Source organism: Panthera onca, chromosome A2 (assembly GCF_046562875.1).
Source record: "Panthera onca isolate mPanOnc1 chromosome A2, mPanOnc1 haplotype 2, whole genome shotgun sequence".
NCBI classification, from domain to species: Eukaryota; Metazoa; Chordata; class Mammalia; order Carnivora; family Felidae; genus Panthera; species Panthera onca.
This window is the reverse complement of record NC_138340.1, coordinates 165,625,195-165,642,938: the sequence shown is the minus strand read 5'-3', so window position 1 is coordinate 165,642,938 and position 17,744 is coordinate 165,625,195. Positions and strand designations below refer to the sequence as shown.

General features: G+C 44.9%; 1 protein-coding gene across 4 annotated transcripts in view; it reads right to left on the bottom strand.

The window, feature by feature from the left end:
* The window catches only part of DPP6 (dipeptidyl peptidase like 6), an 856,594-nt gene that overhangs the window by 472,010 nt on the left and 366,840 nt on the right, over positions 1-17,744 (bottom strand). The gene's annotated exons all lie outside the window — the stretch shown is intronic.

Genomic DNA, 17,744 nt, shown 5'->3' with positions numbered 1-17,744 from the left:
AAAAGTATTATGTGCTCTATAGGCTCTACGTCCCTCCTAAGCAAAACGGCTGGTGATGCAGTGGGCATGAGGCGAGGAGACCCGGCCGGAGCCCCGACCCTGCCGCTTACCAGCAACTTGGTCCTGGCACATTCTCTCACTGAACTTCTATTTCCTCATTGCCAAATGGAGATGGGAAATCCCACCCTCAGAGTTTGGAGGGCCAAATAAATGCCTGCCCACGAGAGCTGAGCAACCTGTAAAGTTTCACGCAACGTTAGCACATTGTTTCTACATAGTGTCACGATTCAGGATGTTCATAAAAGATACAACTTCCTGCCTGCATGAAACAAGTGCCTGTTGGGCCAGAAAACACTCGCAAAACTGATATGGAATACGGTGGCGTGGAGTTGTAACACGTGGCTGTGACCGAGCAGGAGAGAATGGAGACAAAGGAGTTGTGTTTTGGTAGGGCTCACGAGGGAAGAGACACACTAGGATACTGGAAGCTCAGATTTGATAAAGGCTGATGAGAAGTAAAGAAAAAAATCAAATGGAAATACAGCCTGTATTAAGCTGTGCTTATACTGAGGGGGCAGAAGAGAAAAAGACAATTCGTTAGCCAACTCAAGTTATTTGAAAGATAGTTAAATCAAGCAATGAGGGATTGGAACATTAAAGCTAGGAATAGATCTATTCCCAAGAAACGTGTTATACAACTGGAAGGTAATTATGAACAGGAAGTATTAAGCAAGAGTTATTATAGTGAGTGTAATTTAATCAATCTGTATGCTATCTCCAAATAGAAAAGAGTATATTCCATTTCTTCCATGGAAGCCCACCCACTTGATCCTCCATTAAGGCTCTGTCTTGACTGCAGAAATGGCTTGTGTCCTCAATCCTCCTAACTGTAAATAGAAAACATAAGTGTGTGTGTGTGTGTGTGTGTGTGTGTGTGTGTGTGTATTTGTTGTGCTAGGGTTTTTGTAAAGTTTTCACCTGTAATTATCTCACTGTACCTCTCAACTTTCACTCATACCCAACCCTTTAGATCTTTGGTATCATTAAATCAAATTGGTTTCATCTACCAGATACTTTAACCAACTCAGATCAAAATGTTACAAACTCACGGGTGTCACCTGAAAAGGAAGATTTACAATGATCATGGAAATGCTACTGAACTTAAAGACAGCATGCCCAATCCTCCTCCCAATGGCCTACCACTCACAGAAAAAGAACAGGCCTAACACTGCAATCTGTAAACACGGGGAAGCTCAAACTGTTCAGAGACGGGTGTGATGTTGGAGTTCTCCTATCAAGAAAGATGATTCCATCCATTTGTACGAGAGATGGTAAATGGGTCAATAAAGCTTCACGGTTGGGGGACCAAAAGCAGCAAGTTATCGACGGAAGTTAGTTGATGATGAAAATAGACATGTACCTTTCGTGTGGAGCCTGACAAAATCATCTGTCACCAAGATCAGAGCTTGGCCCAAACACGGGCCCAATGCCAAGTGGCAGCTGGATCCCGAACACGTGCAATCAACCAAGCAAACGCTCTTGACATGCGGCCCTCATTTCCTACAGCCTTTTGTGCAAAATAGCTTCCTTCCCTCCTTTCCTTTTTAATACAAACTCCAGAGCTGTAGGCCAACAGTGCCACTTGAAAGAATTATACCTACACTTTAAGAGACTTTCACATTAGAGCCATCTTGGAAAAGTGCATCTTGGAAAAGGAAACGATCTCCTCATGGTTTATTGTCATGCTTGTGATCGCCTTTTGTACTTAAATGACTTGGTGAACTTTTTTGAGACATGTATGGAATAGCATTTCATTTGATTTTCAATGTCTTCATTTTTTTCTTTTTTTCTTCGTTTTCTCTTCATTTTTTCAATGTCTCCATTTATTTTTCCCAAACAGGGCTAATGGGCCTCTTCTTCCCTGCAAGCAGGCCAGCTTCCACAATGAACTATAAACCAGAAGGGATCACAGCACTACCATCTTGGTTTGCACGGTACTACGGTTTACAATGAACTTCTACGCACATCACCTGATTTGATTTTTGTGCCCGGCTTTTAAAACCAGGTGGGTAATGTCACAGTCATGTGTGGCAAGTACCGGAATTTGAAGTAGGCACCGTTAGCTAATGTGAGCGAGTTTTATGTTTCAGACATCTTAAAGACCAGAGCATTAATGTTTACTGCCTACAAAAACCCCCTCTCAGGATCTGACGCTTTTCTCTTCATGGCGATAGCCAATAAGGGCTGCTATCTTCCTGAGCACGCCTGGAATTAAGAAGTCTGTTAGAGTCTAGGAAATTTTCTGATCTATTCTGGACTGTTCTAGTTCCATGAATCTACTTTAATTCCCCTACTTAAGCCCTGAAGGCAGAGGCTGCATGCTGCTTAGAATTTTCATGCTGCTTAACACAGCTGAAAAATGCATTATTAAGCATAGTTCTCTACATGGCACAGAATATCACCAGGCACAAAGTTTGGGATCAAATGAAAACTTCCCACTCCTGCTGCTCATCCTTCTGTTCATATAGTTTGCCTGCTAACGTGTCAAAGCCTGGTGTGTGTCCGGGTTAGAAATTAAAGTTTACCCAGATTATGCTCATGGCGCCCAAAGAACTGAGGGGAAACCCAGTTGTTGGCTTCTCTTCCTTCAAATTCTCTTCCTTCTACAAACACAAATGTGCATAGCATCATAACATGGGATGAGCATCTGATTGCGTTTTCTAATTCACAACATGGGCTTATCGTACGCTGCCCCCAAATCAGGTGACTGGCCCACAGATGGACCTGTGACTTGGCCAGGCTGGTCAGAGTCCTTCCATGAGCTTTTCCTGGCTGCAGCCAGTTGGGACCTAGCTAGGGGGCATGGGATGGGAAGCTGCTGGCAGCTGGCTTCTCTGTAGGAGGGAAAAGAGAGTCTACAGAAAAAGGCTGCAGCTCTCCCCAAGGTTGGATCTCTCAGCCCTCTGCAATTCCAGACCATCAACCTAGGATCTTTCAAACCAAAGTCCACATGCCAATGTCTGCATGGAAGGGAGAACAATTATTGAACCCTCTGTATATGGTCACCTCCCATTTCTGATCTTCACCAGTCCCCAGTGAGCAGCAGTGATAAACACACAAACAAAAATTCTCACTGATTTAAATCCATCTTCTAACTCCCTCCTCAACCAGCTGAGGCTGCTGCCTATTCAAGAGCTAGTATTCAGCTCAAGGAGTGTAGAAAGGGACACAACGAAATGAGGCTTTGCGAAATTGCAGTGCATTTTCTTTGGTAAAAGGTAATCTAAGCTACCAGTGTAATTTCTATCAATGCAGAAAACAATGACTAGCACACAATCAAAATTTGCTAAATTTAATTTGCCAAACAGAATTCTTGTATTTCCTCTGGATCCTTGTGCTCAGAAGTGTTCTTAACACCTAGTAAGCACTCAATAAATATTTATACTGAATGAATGCCATCTTTTTCTCAGTTCTCAGTATTTCTATGAAAGAGCACTACCTTTTCTGAAACCTTAGAAGATTACTACATTTGCCAAAATGAGTTCAAAAAGAAGCACAAGTGGTAAATGTTCCCCTTCAAAATATGGACTCAGACACAGTTCCTATTACCAGGAGACGAGACCTCCCTTGCTCGGTAGAACTGAAGATATTAGACGACATGAGGCAATTTGTGTGAAAACCAAGTACGGTACAGAGCTTCTACCCAAAAGCCTGGACAGGAGGCACATATAGAGATCCAGTATTTAACAGGGAGTGAGTGTGAACTGAGATGTGCTGTGTGTGTGTGGGGTGGGGGGGGGAATGAAATATGTATTTCATACCCAATCACAAAGATTCAGAAGACACACGAAGAATGTACAAGATCTCATTAATTCCTTTTTATATTGGTATAGCATTATATATCAAGTACTATTATGTATTACATTATAATAAAATATATAATATTTTTATATTGGTTTAATGTTGGAATAATAAGATTTTGGATATACTGGGTTAAATAAAATATATTATCAAATCACCCCATACATCTCTTTTCAATTTTTAACCTGGCTACTATAAAAAAACCAAAACAGAATATGTAGCTTGTGTTACATTTTTAGCAGCACTGGTGTTGAGTATTACACAAATATAAAATAGTATTATTACCCTATTCTAGATACTAAAATTATACAGAGAAATGTTTGGAGTTTTATCCTTGTCTTTGGAAGTAAAAATTTCACCTGCATTAGAGAAAAACCAATAGGAGGACAAACACACACACACACACACACACACACACACACACACACACACCAAACATGACTGCTTTATTTCCATCCTTACATCAAACCATTCCTTGTATTTTTTCATGCGATAGATAATCATCAAGTATAATTTTTACTTTAAAAAAATCAGTAAGACTGTTGAGGAAATTCATGATGACAGGTGCTCTAGAGAGAAGTCATTTAGGCAATCCTTGGGTGTTTATACTTACTACTTGCCTCTGACATGCCAGCCTCCTTCCCTAGCTGCAGGCCTCAAGAACCAAGTGACAAGCAAAATGCAGCACCAGTGACGTCCATCTGAACCAGAGGGGTGGGGGAACAGGATGGTCGGAAGGGGAGGACATGTGCCCGTGGATGCCCACATCTTCCACATCAATGAGTCAACTGCCCACTAAGAAGCTAAGAGATGACTTCTCCCCAAAGCTGCTTTTTTTTCACACACATATGCTCACGCAAACGGCTGGGGACAAAGGGTATTGGATCGTTGCTACACTCCACCTGCTGAGCCCAGGAAGAAATAAAATAATACATCCTGATGAATAAAGGGGCAGATCTACATCTCTCCTTCCCTACCTCGCTGGCATAACCTGTGTCCATCAGTGATATCCAGTTCCACGGCAGTAAGCCGGAACCGGGGAGTTCTCATGCTGCTCAACAGAACTCCATCAAGGGGTTTGTCTTTCCACAAATTCTAACAGTGTTAAGGTACTCTGCCTAGGCTTTGGTCTGGTAGTTGGGTAGCTGGGTGTCGGAAGAGATGTGGAGAATACAGGAGAGAGCATAGGTGACACGAGTGTAACTGATTTGTGGCTTGATTGTGAATGTTTCCCCAAAGATGGCTCTTGTTCATTACACCTCTTTGCGGGTAACGTAATTATTGACATTTCCTAAGCATGGAAAGAGTAAGCAAAAGGGGGAGAAATTAAGGAGGCCTACAGCATTAAAATCTCCCACCCACATTTTTTATCTTTTTTTTAAATCATTTGTTTATTTTTGAGACAGAGAGAGACAGAACGCAAGTTGGGGAGGGGCAGAGAGAGAGGGAGACACAGAATCTGAAACAGGCTCCAGGCTCTGAGCTGTCAGCACAGAGCCCGATGTGGGGCTCGAATCCACGAACTGTCTCACACACATTTCTAAACAAAACTGTGCAATGCACAATCTCTGTGAATAATTTCAATGCCAACAAATGGGTGATTCGAGGCTAGACGTGAGGGTTCTCCCATAGGCAAAGGTCGGAAGTTTTACTGTTTGAAAGTTTAAAATCTGATGTTTTCTTAAATCCTCTGTACATTCTCTTTTTTTTTTAACATTTTATTTATTTTTGAGACAGGGAGAGACAGAGCATGAACAGGGGAGGGTCAGAGAGAGGGAGACACAGAATCTGAAACAGGCTCCAGGCTCTGAGCTGTGAGCACAGAGCCTGACGCGGGACTCGAACTCACGGACCGCGAGATCATGACCTGAGCCGAAGTCGGCCGCTTAACCGACTGAGCCACCCAGGCGCCCAATGTACAGCTCAGATGCGACTACAGAATTAAAAGATATCGTGAGTTTCTTTCGTGAAATTCAGATCTGAGTGAAAGCCACATGTAAGTGTAGTTCTTCCCTCAGTCCTCCTTTGATGACAGCATCTTCTCAAGCCACTACGAGTGTCACAAAAGGCACAAGCCAGCCAGTGCACAGGAATCTTTATTTTCTAGCATTTTTTTCTTGCATTCAATCAGTGTCTGTTACTTTAAGTATCATTTTCTTCATTCGAGCAATGGAAACACAATTATATTAATATGAAATTTTCAACAGACATAGTACAGCACGGAAATAAACCAATACAAAATTCTATTACCACATCCCTTCGTTACAGGACCATAATCCCTCAGAAACCAAATTCAGTAATCTTGGCTCGGCCACACTGTGAAGATTTTAAGAAACTTAAAACACAGGAGTCTGCTTTCCGGGCAAAGCTGCGAGCACCAGGTTCATAATCCGTATCGCTGAACTAGGCAGGTGCCTAGTTCAAGTACGAACATTTCTGACAACCAATCAACCACAACCAAGTTTCAAGTGCCTTAGTGCAGCTTTTCAGCCACAGGCCTAAGTGAATTAAACAGACTCTGAGGCTTCAGACTCACTGCTTCAAGTGCTAAAATCGCAAAATCTCTTTGCAGTTTCAAGCACAGCGGCAATTAAGGGAAAGTAAGCCACTTCACTCAGTGAAGCAAACACGCTACATGAAGGAAACCCGGGCATCCCTCTGGTGACATCTCTCCTGCAGCCAGACTGCTGGGGGCCACAGGGACAGTGAAGATGACGACCAGGCTCATATCACGTCATCGCACCTCTACCTTTTCCCGCGGTACTGGGCTAGACCTGTCACCCAACAACATCCTGAGCCCTCTGTCAGCAGGTGCGCCATACGGAAAAGAGGTTACCCGAAGAGCCCAATGATGCCTGAGTACTAAGTGCCAGAGCTGGGATTCAAAGCCAGACCCACCTAGACCCAGATCCCGTCGTCCTCTTCTAACACCACGGCCGCCGAGGTCTGGCTTCTAATAGCCACAGGATGCTTTCATTTATTTCTCCTTAAGAAAGCATTTTATCCAGGGTGGCTCAGGCAGTTAAGCGCCTGACTCAGGTCACGTTCTCATAGTTTGTGAGTTCCAGCCCCTCGTCCGGCTCTGCACTGACAGCACGGAGTTTGCTTGGAATTCTCTCTCTCTCCCCCCCTCCTCTATCATGCATGCACGCACACACTCTCCCAAAATAAATACTTAAAAATGTTTTAAAGAAAGCATTTCATCCTGTCACGTGTACCAGAAATCACTCTTGAACCTACACTGCCTCATAAAAAAGTTCAACAATCCAGACCAATCTGGATGGGGCCAATCCAGACCCAGGAGAGGACAAAGAGAGCAAATGTTCTGGACCTTTCCATCGTGTTCATCTTCATCCCCTTTGGCTGTTCTTCCCTCAAAGCATGTCTGCCCCCTGAGTTTTAGAGGGTCGGCCCAAACGTTGGGTCAACCGTGTCTGCACCTGGGAGAAGGCGGCACGCAATGCACATCTCCTGTCTTTCTGTTTCTGCCAGTCACTTATTCACCTACCCACTTGGTAAATGAAAGGATATGTGCTTACTTTACGGACAGGAGTCCCCGCAAGACCGCTGACACTCGGGCTGTGGCAAGTGGCCGATGCTTCTGTGGTAGAGAAATGGTTTCAGGTAGAACAGGTGGGGGCGAAATTTTGGGAAAGAGACGCGCCATGATGTCTCAGGCATCAGGGACGGCAAGGTGAGCTGGCATGCAAGGAGTTGGATCTTAGGGCTCCAAAAGCCTGAGTCCTTTGTTGAGCGAATAAAATCACAGACCCTTTCACTCTGTGCGTGATTCATGGAAGGAGGCTAAGAGAGGAGGACGCAATTCATTCATTCACTGATTCAATGTGCAAACAGTCTGAGGGGATGGGCCTTGGGCTTGGCATTGGAGCTACGTAAGCAGCAGGACACGGTCTGTGTCCGTCAGAGGCTCAAGGTTGTGTGACAGGAAAGGTACTAAAGTCTTGAGACCTTCAAGTAGAAGGGATCCTAGACAAACCTGCCCTTTCAGAGGAAGAGACCAGGCTGATGGTCATCGGGCATATCCTTGCACTGTCCTGGGGGCGGGACGACGGTGGCTTGAGCTAACGCTGTCCATCTAGGGACTTAAATCCACAGGTCCCTAATCTTTTGCCTGAGATAACCCAGGAAATAAAAAGATCACAATCCTATCATTCCTTCTAAAAATATTGAACAATTCCTTAAACATTAAAGACATACTTTATTTCTCCAGCTATCTAACTGCATTTATTTAAACTTTCCCCACCCACCATGGCTCACAGACCCCTTTCTCCACCACTGCTGGCATATCAGATACCCTTTTCTTCCCTGCCACCCCTCCCCAGTCCCACCCCCATTCTTTCCTAAGTGTGGTGCCTCCATTGTACCTAGTACAACATCCAGATGTGATAGCTACTTAATATTTGTGTGAGGTTTGAGCAGTGAGCACATCTCTACTGATGTGTCTTAAGATGGCCCTCACTTGCTGGAAGGCCACACTGAGGGGACACCCACCGGGGGTTTACAGACAGATATGACGGCGTCTATAGGCTTCATGGAACCAAGAGGTTATTGGACTTTTTCTGGCGAGCACATCCGTAGCTGTCATCAGATCCTCAAAAGGGATCTGTAATCCAAGGATAATGATACTCATGCTATTGGCTCAGTTTGAGCTTATGAACTCATACAACTTCCAGATGTTTCAACATCCAACTCCCGTGGGGCCAAGCCCCCAATATGTACAGGTGACAGGCTGGGTCTGCTCTCTCTTTTCCTGCTGTCTTTCCACACCTGTTGTATAACTACTGCCTTTGAAGTTATTCAAGTGTAAGATGAGATTGAAAATTACCTACTGCCTTCTTCCAAAGCACGTAGAATTTACGAAGCGTTGCTTACTTTTTAAAAATCAGGAGAAAAACATTTGTTATAGCCTCATTTTTTCCTCATTTCAAAAGCAACTCATTAAATAACTAATTAAATATGAAAAGTTGCTATGAAAACCCTAATGCCTCCAGGGACAGTGCAATAAAAAGAATAGCTACATCTATCCATAAGACATGAAGACAAAGGACTGCCTTAAGTATATCTATGCCTTTTCTCAACTGATCTCTGGACAAGGTCGTTTTAATCTGCATCTATAATGCTTACTTTATGGGGGTGCCTGGGTGGTTCAGTTGGTTAAGCATAAGACTCTTGATTTCGGCTCAGGTCATGATTTTATGGTTCGGTTCGTGGGATCCAGCCACGTGTTGGGCTCTGTGCTGACAACGCGGACCTGAGGGAGCCCACTTGGGATTCTCTCTCCCTCTCTCTGCCACTCCCCACATCTCTCTCAAAATAATAATTTTTTAAAAACCCTGCTTTATAATGCTTACTTTGTTTCCTTTGCAGTTTCCAGTTAATATCAGTTTTTGTGTTAATCTTCTTAGTATATTATTTGTACCATGTCTCACCTGAAATTTCCTGATTTGGATCCAAAAAACAGGGGGGAAAGGGGAAGTGGTTCTGTTCTTTGTTTTTAAATTTTTTTAACGTTTATTTATTTTTGAGGGGGGGAGAGGGGCAGAGAGAGGCAAGACACAGAATCTGAAGCAGGCTCCAGGCTCCGAGCTGTCAGCACAGAGCCCGATGTGGGGCTCGAACCCACGAACCGTGAGATCATGACCGGAGCCGAAGTTGGATGCTTAACCACCTGAGCCACCCAGGCAACCCTGAAATGGTTCTGTTCTGATTCTGCAATTGCTAGCTGTGTGATTTTGGCTAATTCACTCACCCTCTCTCAGCCTTATTTCCTCCCTTGTAAAATCAGACTGTGAATTAGATACCTGGTTTGTAAGCTGTGCTCCACCCTGCTGGAGAAGGGGAGGGGTGCTCTGCTGACATGTCGGGGACACTAGGGAAGTGCTTTCACCTCCTTCCTGTGTCGGACTTGGCTTGTTTCCTTTGGGGAAAAGGTTTCTCTTACTAAAACAAAAGTCCAAAAATCATGGGGCGAGAGGGTCTGTAAAATGCTTAAAAGTGGAACACTTTATGATTTTATAGACCAACCCATCTTAGAATGGACATACAAACCCTCACCAAATGCTGCAAACAAGACCCACTCAAACATCGTTGTTATGTGAACACACGTGGTTAAGTCCTCACTAAACAGTGGTTTGAAATCTCCATGCCAAGAATAGTATTTTGTGCTTGAATGTTTTCTTCAAAACACCAGTGTCACGGGCCTTAATCCCAGATGTGGCATCACCCAGATGTGCTCAAGGTCCTTCATCTAGCAGGAGGAAGAGCTGGGTAAGAGTCAGGGGCATCTACACCAAAGCACACTGTTCTCCCACTTTCCAGAAAAGAGAGCTTTGGCAAGGAGGGAAGGTGCCCACCTCACCCTCCTAAGGAGCAGGGAGTTGATAAAATGCATTGAGAAAAATCTGAAGCATTAAGGCTTTCTTATTTTTAATGACAGAACAGTCTTTTGTCTACAAAGTTCTCTTATTAATATCATTCTTTACCTGTGTACCCTATATGATGTGGATTTCGGGGGGGGGGGGGGAATGGAGTGTTTATTTTGCTTTTCAACGATCAGAGCCAAGTATTCTAACTGTCTCAAGTCTTTTCAAGAATTTCTCAGGCTACGTGAAGAAATACCACATTTATATACACACATGTTACTACCTACATGTGTGTGTGTGTGCCTTAATGCCTTAAAGTACCTGTTGCTTCTAAGTAAACTTGAATTTTACCCAGGACATCCCAAACCCTTTTAAACTCTTTGAAAACCAGAAGCTTCCAGTACCCTTTTTAGTCCATCAGGGCACACCCAGATTAAGTAATGACACTCACAATGTATAATTTTTATGTCCAAGCCATTCTTCCAGTTTCCTATATGCCCCAAATCCTCTTCTTTTAAGGAGAAATCTGTTGTAAGTTCAAATTTCTCTCCTTTCTTCCAGAATTTCACTCATCCTCTGCTGCTTTCCACTGTAGTACTTTCCATGCCATCATACTCTGAAACCCTTGCCTATAAGTGTTTCCTGCTTTCCAGAATCATCTCCAGGCTCCCACGGGTCCCGGGAACCCCTCTGCTGTCCCAACCTTAAGCCATCCCAGCTGGCTCCCTGTTCTCCTCTGGCCTCCCCTCTTCCGTATCACCCATTCATCAAAAGAAAAATCTTCCTCTGATCCAACATCTGTCTAATAAAGGGATGGGGTATAAGATGGGCTATTAACATTTAAAAATAAGTGTCCTGCCCTCTCCCATCCAGAGACCTGATTTAGGATAGGTGAGGAGTGTCATAATTCTAGCATCCCCTGAGTGAACACTGTAACAACCCCTCAAATGTTCTACCGCGGAGAATAAAACTTGCCTCTTCAAAATACAGAAGTACATCCTTTCATTAATTTTAAAACATACGGCACCACCACGCAAGGGGATCTCTGCTGAATATTAATCTCTACAGAGAAAATGTTTCGCATTCTTGCTCGTGATGTTCATCTTGCTGTGGGTAACCTATTTAAAGGGTTGAATCTATCGTTCCCAGACCATGAATCCCCATTACATTCAACAAGAATCCTAGGAGCAAGCTGGAAAACAGACTTTGACCTTTTAAAATGTTTTGAAAGAGCACCCCCTCCCAACCACCAGTTTCCCCATTTTATTCAGCAGATTCTGTCGGTGCCTTCTGGTCGGTCTCCCCCACTCCACACACCCAGCCGCGCCCACGGACAGTTTTTAGAAGCCTGTGTTCCAAATTAACAACTTAGCAGCTGGAGATGATGCTCACAGTTTCCAGCAGTTTCAGATGTAGGGAAGCAGTTTTTCTTGAGTTCTGGCAGGGGACGTTAAATCTCCTAAAACACTGATCAGATACGAGTAAGGGGACAATATATAAATTGTCACGGCAAATTCTATTATCAAGACTTGATTCTATCACTAATGTGCTCTGCAAAGCCATCGGTGGGGGACTGCACTCTGGGTCCTATGGCGTCCCAGCCACCACTGTGAAACAGGGATGGGGGCCCCTACCAAGCGCAGTCTGCGATGATGGCAGTTTGTCCTACGAAGGGACTGCTGCACATTTCTTTCTACTCCAATGCCACAAAATCCTCCTAGGATCGGAAGCCAGAAGCAGCAACAGGGATTGCTATTTGGGACTTGCCTGATACAAGGCCAGCTCTTATATAAATGCAGTGAGAACCGGTACTGCAGGTATGTGTGCAACGTGTCAGTAATTCCAAGGGTGCCAAGACTGTCCTCCCCATGACCGCTACTTAGTTTGTCATTAATGACTATGAGTAAACCGTGTATTTGTTTTGTTTTTGCTGTTGTTCCACTGGCTGTCCTAGACTTTGGGCCCGAAATTCCAACCATTAACAATCCCTTTGGGTTTCATTACCGGTGGCCATTGTTCAGGTTACGGATGCTCTTAAGGCGAGTAACGCATTGCACAGACAGGCTTATACTGTTCATAGGGATTGGGTTTTGCCCCAGTCGTTTAGCGAGGGCCAGGGGGATCGGCACATATGAAGGTTCTAGCAGAGTCAACTCTGAGCAAACAATGGCCTGTTGCAGGTGCCAGTAGCTGTCGAGGCCCACGCGGGACAGGGCATGAAGAAGGTGATGGAGGAAAAAGGAGGACTCGGAATCGGGATCGGATCACGTCACCTGGGCTACTTTTCCTGGATCCTCCCGCCCCCTCCTTTCCTTTACGTCCCCACTTCAAGGGACACACACCAGCCAAGGCAGGAAGGAGATAAGAATGTCAGCCTCCTGCAGAATGACACCAACCAAGGATTAGGGTTCAACCCCACCCCACCGATGTGGTTCCCACTCCTATGCTTTGAGGCCACAAGGCAACAAGACCTGGAACCTGAAATAAAAACACTTTAGCTTTCCAAACGACCTCTGAACCAAGAATACATGATCTCCACGCAACACCTTTTGCTTTTTTTGTTGTTGTTGTTAATGTTTATTTTTGGGAGAGAGAGCGAGCAAGTGGGGGAGGAGCAGAGAGACGGGGACAGAGGATCCAAAGCAGGCTTTGCACTGACAGCACAGAGCCCGACGTGGGGCTTGAACCCACGAACTGTGAGATCATGAACTGAGCTGAAGTCAGATGCTCAACGGACTGAGCCACCAAGGCGCCCCCACGTAACACCTTTTTAAAGCAAGGGCTTCAAACAACCGTCCATCTCCACACGCTTATAGAGACTCGCTTCCTCCGCAAATTTGAGTCTTTCCCTGAACTTTCAGTCTGGATAAACGGACTCCTTCTGCCCTTGCTCACGAGAGCGGGTGAAAGATGTCCATCACGAAACCAAATCAATTAATGCCAAACACAGGCGCAGCTCATCTCCATAAAGGATAATAATGCCACAATCCCGCTGAGACAGACACATGGTAACTGTTCGTGACTATCAGTGACTGGCATCCTGGAGCTGACGGTGTTCTGGTGAAAGTTCATGGGAAGCAACCTCCCACCCTCAAAATTCCCCAGATTTTCTCCAGGGAGCGTTTGAAGGTCTTGGCTAAGCATTCCATGGTTAACTCGGGAGGGACTAAGTTCAATGCAATGTATCACATAATAAAATGTGTTTACTGCCAGGGAAAGCCTTTTTCAGAGAGAAATGTCAGCTGCATTCTGTTTGTTTTGAATTTGGGCTTTGCATACAGCCGATCTGGGATTGTTTGGGTTTTCACTAGGCCTCTTGAGTGACACTAGCTTATTGACTTCTTTTAAAAAATTTTTTTAAACATTTATTCATTTTGGAGAGACAGAGTGTGAGCGGGGGAGGGGCAGAGAGAGAAGGAGACACAGAATCCGAAACAGGCTCCAGGCTCTGAGTTGTCAGCACACAGCCCAACGCGGGGCTCGAACTCACGGACCGCAAGATCATGACCTGAGTCGCAGTCGGAGGCATAACCAACGGAGCCACCCAGGTGCCCCTGACTTGTTTTAATACATCATGTAACTTGCATCTCAGGAGATGGGAAATGCCCATAGACGCCCAAGCACGACAGATTATGGCTCCAAGCTAGTCACTGCTTCTTTGCGATCCTGTTCTCTCCGGCGATGAGACTCAGTGTCCCGAGTCCTGAGTCTCCTCTAAGAACAGCACCTACCAGCCCTCTTTCCTCTGCACAAAGACTTCACTGCTTCACCCCCCCCCCCCACCCGCACCTGGCCACTCCCCCTCCTCGCCAGGACCCACCTGGAGATCCCTATACATCCTGTTCTGCACACACTCCCTCTAGGATGCCCAGGACTTCTGAGTTCTCCCCTTCACCCATCCACCCAACGGGCGGCCAGACTGTTTCTCTCTTTCTTCAGAGTCCTAGATGTATTTCTACACAATCTTAAGAATCTACTGTCCCTGCTCCTGTCCTGTTCCTTCCAGTGTCCTCTTTATCCAGAGTGTCTTAAGTGACTTAGAGCATGAGCAGAAGAGCATTTAACTTACGCCAGTAGGACTGCCACATCCATTGTCATTTTTTGAGTCGTGAAAGGACCACCTCGGAAGTAAGTCACGTTCGTACTCCCTAATACTGAATCTTGTTTTTCTGGGTTTCCTTTTACTATTTCTTTCCGATTTACCTTCTCTACAGATGTTTCGTACTGACTGTTCCTTTAACAGAGTTTCATAAAAAATTCTTGTGATGGCCAAAGCCAGTTCCTCCGTTTCAGTATCTGATTTTACTACTGAGATAAACACCAGGATCCAATGCAAAGAGCACCAGGCAGAAGACGTTAGAAGTCCGGCTCCTGGGTCATCGTTGTCTGTGTGCCCCTGGGCAAGTCTGTCCTCTCGCAGAATTCCCAGCTCTGTGCATTTTAACGCCGCGTCACAGAAGGTGTTGTTTATAAAATTTCATTCATTTCCAAAAACTCTCACAGTGGCATTGTTATTACAAATGTCTAGATAAATAATTTAACCTCTCAATCAACACTGGGTCCTGGGGCTCCTAATTTAATAGGAGAATAGACACATCAGGGCCATACATATGGGCTTGTGCAGCTCAGAGAAACGTGAAAAACAACGAAAAAATAGCTGTTACCCAGTTAGTGTTATGAGACAGCTGGTTTCCAGGTCTCCAGAAGACACAAAAGTGATGCAAGTTAACACAGAGCCTAAGATCCAAGTCGCCAAGAGAACGCAGAATATCTCCGTGTGAAAAGGGGTGTTTTGGGGGTCTTTTAAGGAAAGGCATATTCTCATTTATTTGTGAGATTCCTGAGCCCAACAGGTGGGCCTGATCATGGGGTGCATTCCTGAGGTCTTTTCCAAATCTGTGACCTTGTGGCACGTGAGGCCGGCAGTGTGTGTGTGTGTGTGTGTGTGCACTTGCGTGCAGTCATATCCACACACAACACAGATACCGAATCTGCCACTAAAAACGTACCCCTGCTCAATATTTTCAGCGAAAATGTTTCCTGGTTCACTGGAAGCATGGAGAATTAATCTTTCTGTCTTTTCTTACTCTCAGCAGTATTACTGATCACTGCCTTTCAATATTAAGTCATTTGAAATGAAGACAGTATACTTTACAATAAATTTGTGCTTTTACTTAAGGGGAAAAAATTCCTTAATTTGGTTCTCTAAGGAAGGATTTAGTTCGTTTGAGAGAATACAGTAAATTGTAGCCAAATCAGCCTCCGCTTTCTCTACCTCACCTGTGAGGTTTCGCTCTGGGCACGTGCTATGGCAGAACGCTGGCCAGCGTGGCTTTGGGTTTTACCGAGAAGCCTCTACCATCTGATTGGCTTCTGAGCCAAAGGGTGAAGTCAGCTCATTCAGCTTTCTGAATATTTTGTTTCCAAACACCTCTAGACTGTTAATACTTTATTCAAAAATAAATACTGGCATATCCAAAGAGAACGGGAAATGGTCTTCTAGAAGTCTATTCTCCATTTTATTCCAATGTGTTTACACAGCATCTTAAAAAAACAACTCCACACATTCCTCTACTCTTAGTACATATTTTAGCAAGAAAAGGGAAGGAGGGAAATGGCAATCTCTAATGAATAGGTCAAATCATTTGGTTTCATATCTTCTCCTAGATTTATCGTTCATTAATTTCTACTTACCCTCAGCATACAAAGTCATTTCCTGCTGCCACCCACATGCCTGGCTTCTGACTACCAAGGCAGGTAAGACACTGTACCATACCTCTGTTAGTCTAAGAACTATTAGTCTATTGTAATAACAAAATTTTATTCTATTATTATTTTTCAATGTTTATTATTTTTGAAAGACAGAGTGCGAGCAGGGGAGGGGCAGAGAGACAGGGAGACACAGAATCCGACGCAGGCTCCAGGCTCTGAGCTGTCAGCATGTAGCCCAACGTGGGGCTCGAACTCATGAACTGCGAGATCGTGACCTGAACCAAAGTCAGGAGCTTAACCGACAGAGCCACCCAGGTGCCCCTAACCGAATTTTAAAGAGTATAGGACATAAATATCAGGCTATAGAAAACCCAAATCCTCAGATGAATGCCTCCCAATATAAGAGGTAAGGTGTCAGGGCCCCAAAGTTTGGCAGGACAATTAAACGACTCCCAACCTAAAACCCAAAGCAAACCAAACCACAAACCAGCATCCATTTCTCTTTCTCTGCCTTGTAAAAAATGTTGTCTGTCTGTCCGGGCCTCCCTATTAACCCCCAGCCACCTGGGGATGGGGCTATCCCCTCAATAAAGAATGGGAGAACTCATCCAGAGCTCTGCAGTCTGAGCACACAGAATAGAGTTTAAATGTCTTTTAAAAATTGACAAACAGTGGGGGAAGAGGAAATAGTCTTCATGACTAAGGATTTTATTTACCTCTTTGTGTTTTGAGCAGTTTGGTAAGATTTAAGCCAACGTCCCCTAAAGGTGCATTAATTTTAGACATGAGATCTTTTCTCCGTCCTGTCTTACTTCTCCCACCCTGGTCCTGCCGCTGACCCTCAATGTGTTCTGCCTCACAGGGTGGGCACTGTGTCCTTCTGAGGGTCAAGAAGATGCCACCGAGAATGGAGGGGGACCTCCTGACCGCTCCCTGCGGTCACAGCCGCCTCTGTCCTCAGCACTCTGCCCAACCACGGCTTCCACCATGGCCCCAGGTACAAGGATGGGGGGTTTCCAATGGTCAAAAGGCACAAAATCAAACAAGACCTTGCCCACCCTCCAAAACCCGCACCCCAATTAACTATTTCCACTCTCCCGACATGTGGAGGTATTAGGGAAAATGAGAGTGACATTGTACAGGCGCACATGCCTTCTTCCACGTAACACAGACAGGGCTTCTGAGAGCCCGCCTTTGGGCTCAGCCCTAGGAGCAATGTGCTTTCTCCGTAATTATTACCACAGTCCCATGGTCAGAAAGGCTACCCAAGTCCTCTCTGGAGCCTGCACGCCCAGGGCACATTTGGTTTATGCCTAGTGAGGAACGCGGTAATCAAAGGAAGCCCAGTTAGTCACGGGATGCTAATTGAGGGTGGACAGACTTCTTTCTGGAACAAATATTGTGTAGAATGACTCAAAAGGAGGAGGGGCTGGTTGGGTTGGTGTGAACCTCCTGGCGTTCATGCTACAGTGATCATTAACCTTCACAGGAGCTCTCCCACCGAACGTGCTTCTTACACTTTGGGATTTACACAGTCTTCTTCCCAGAAGAAATAAAATCGTGTTTAAGTTCTCCAGATGACGGTAATGATGATGATACCACTACTGAGGTGGTCTCTCTTTTTTTTTTAAATCAAAACATGGGTTTTGAGGAAACAACCCCAAAAATATAGATCCGAAGTTATCTCCATACCGCCTCTGAATAGTCCATGATGAGACTATCACACACTGTCCCCAAAGAGGCTCTCTGCTTTCCTGAACTCTAGTGGGGTCTCCTTCCTTGGCCCCA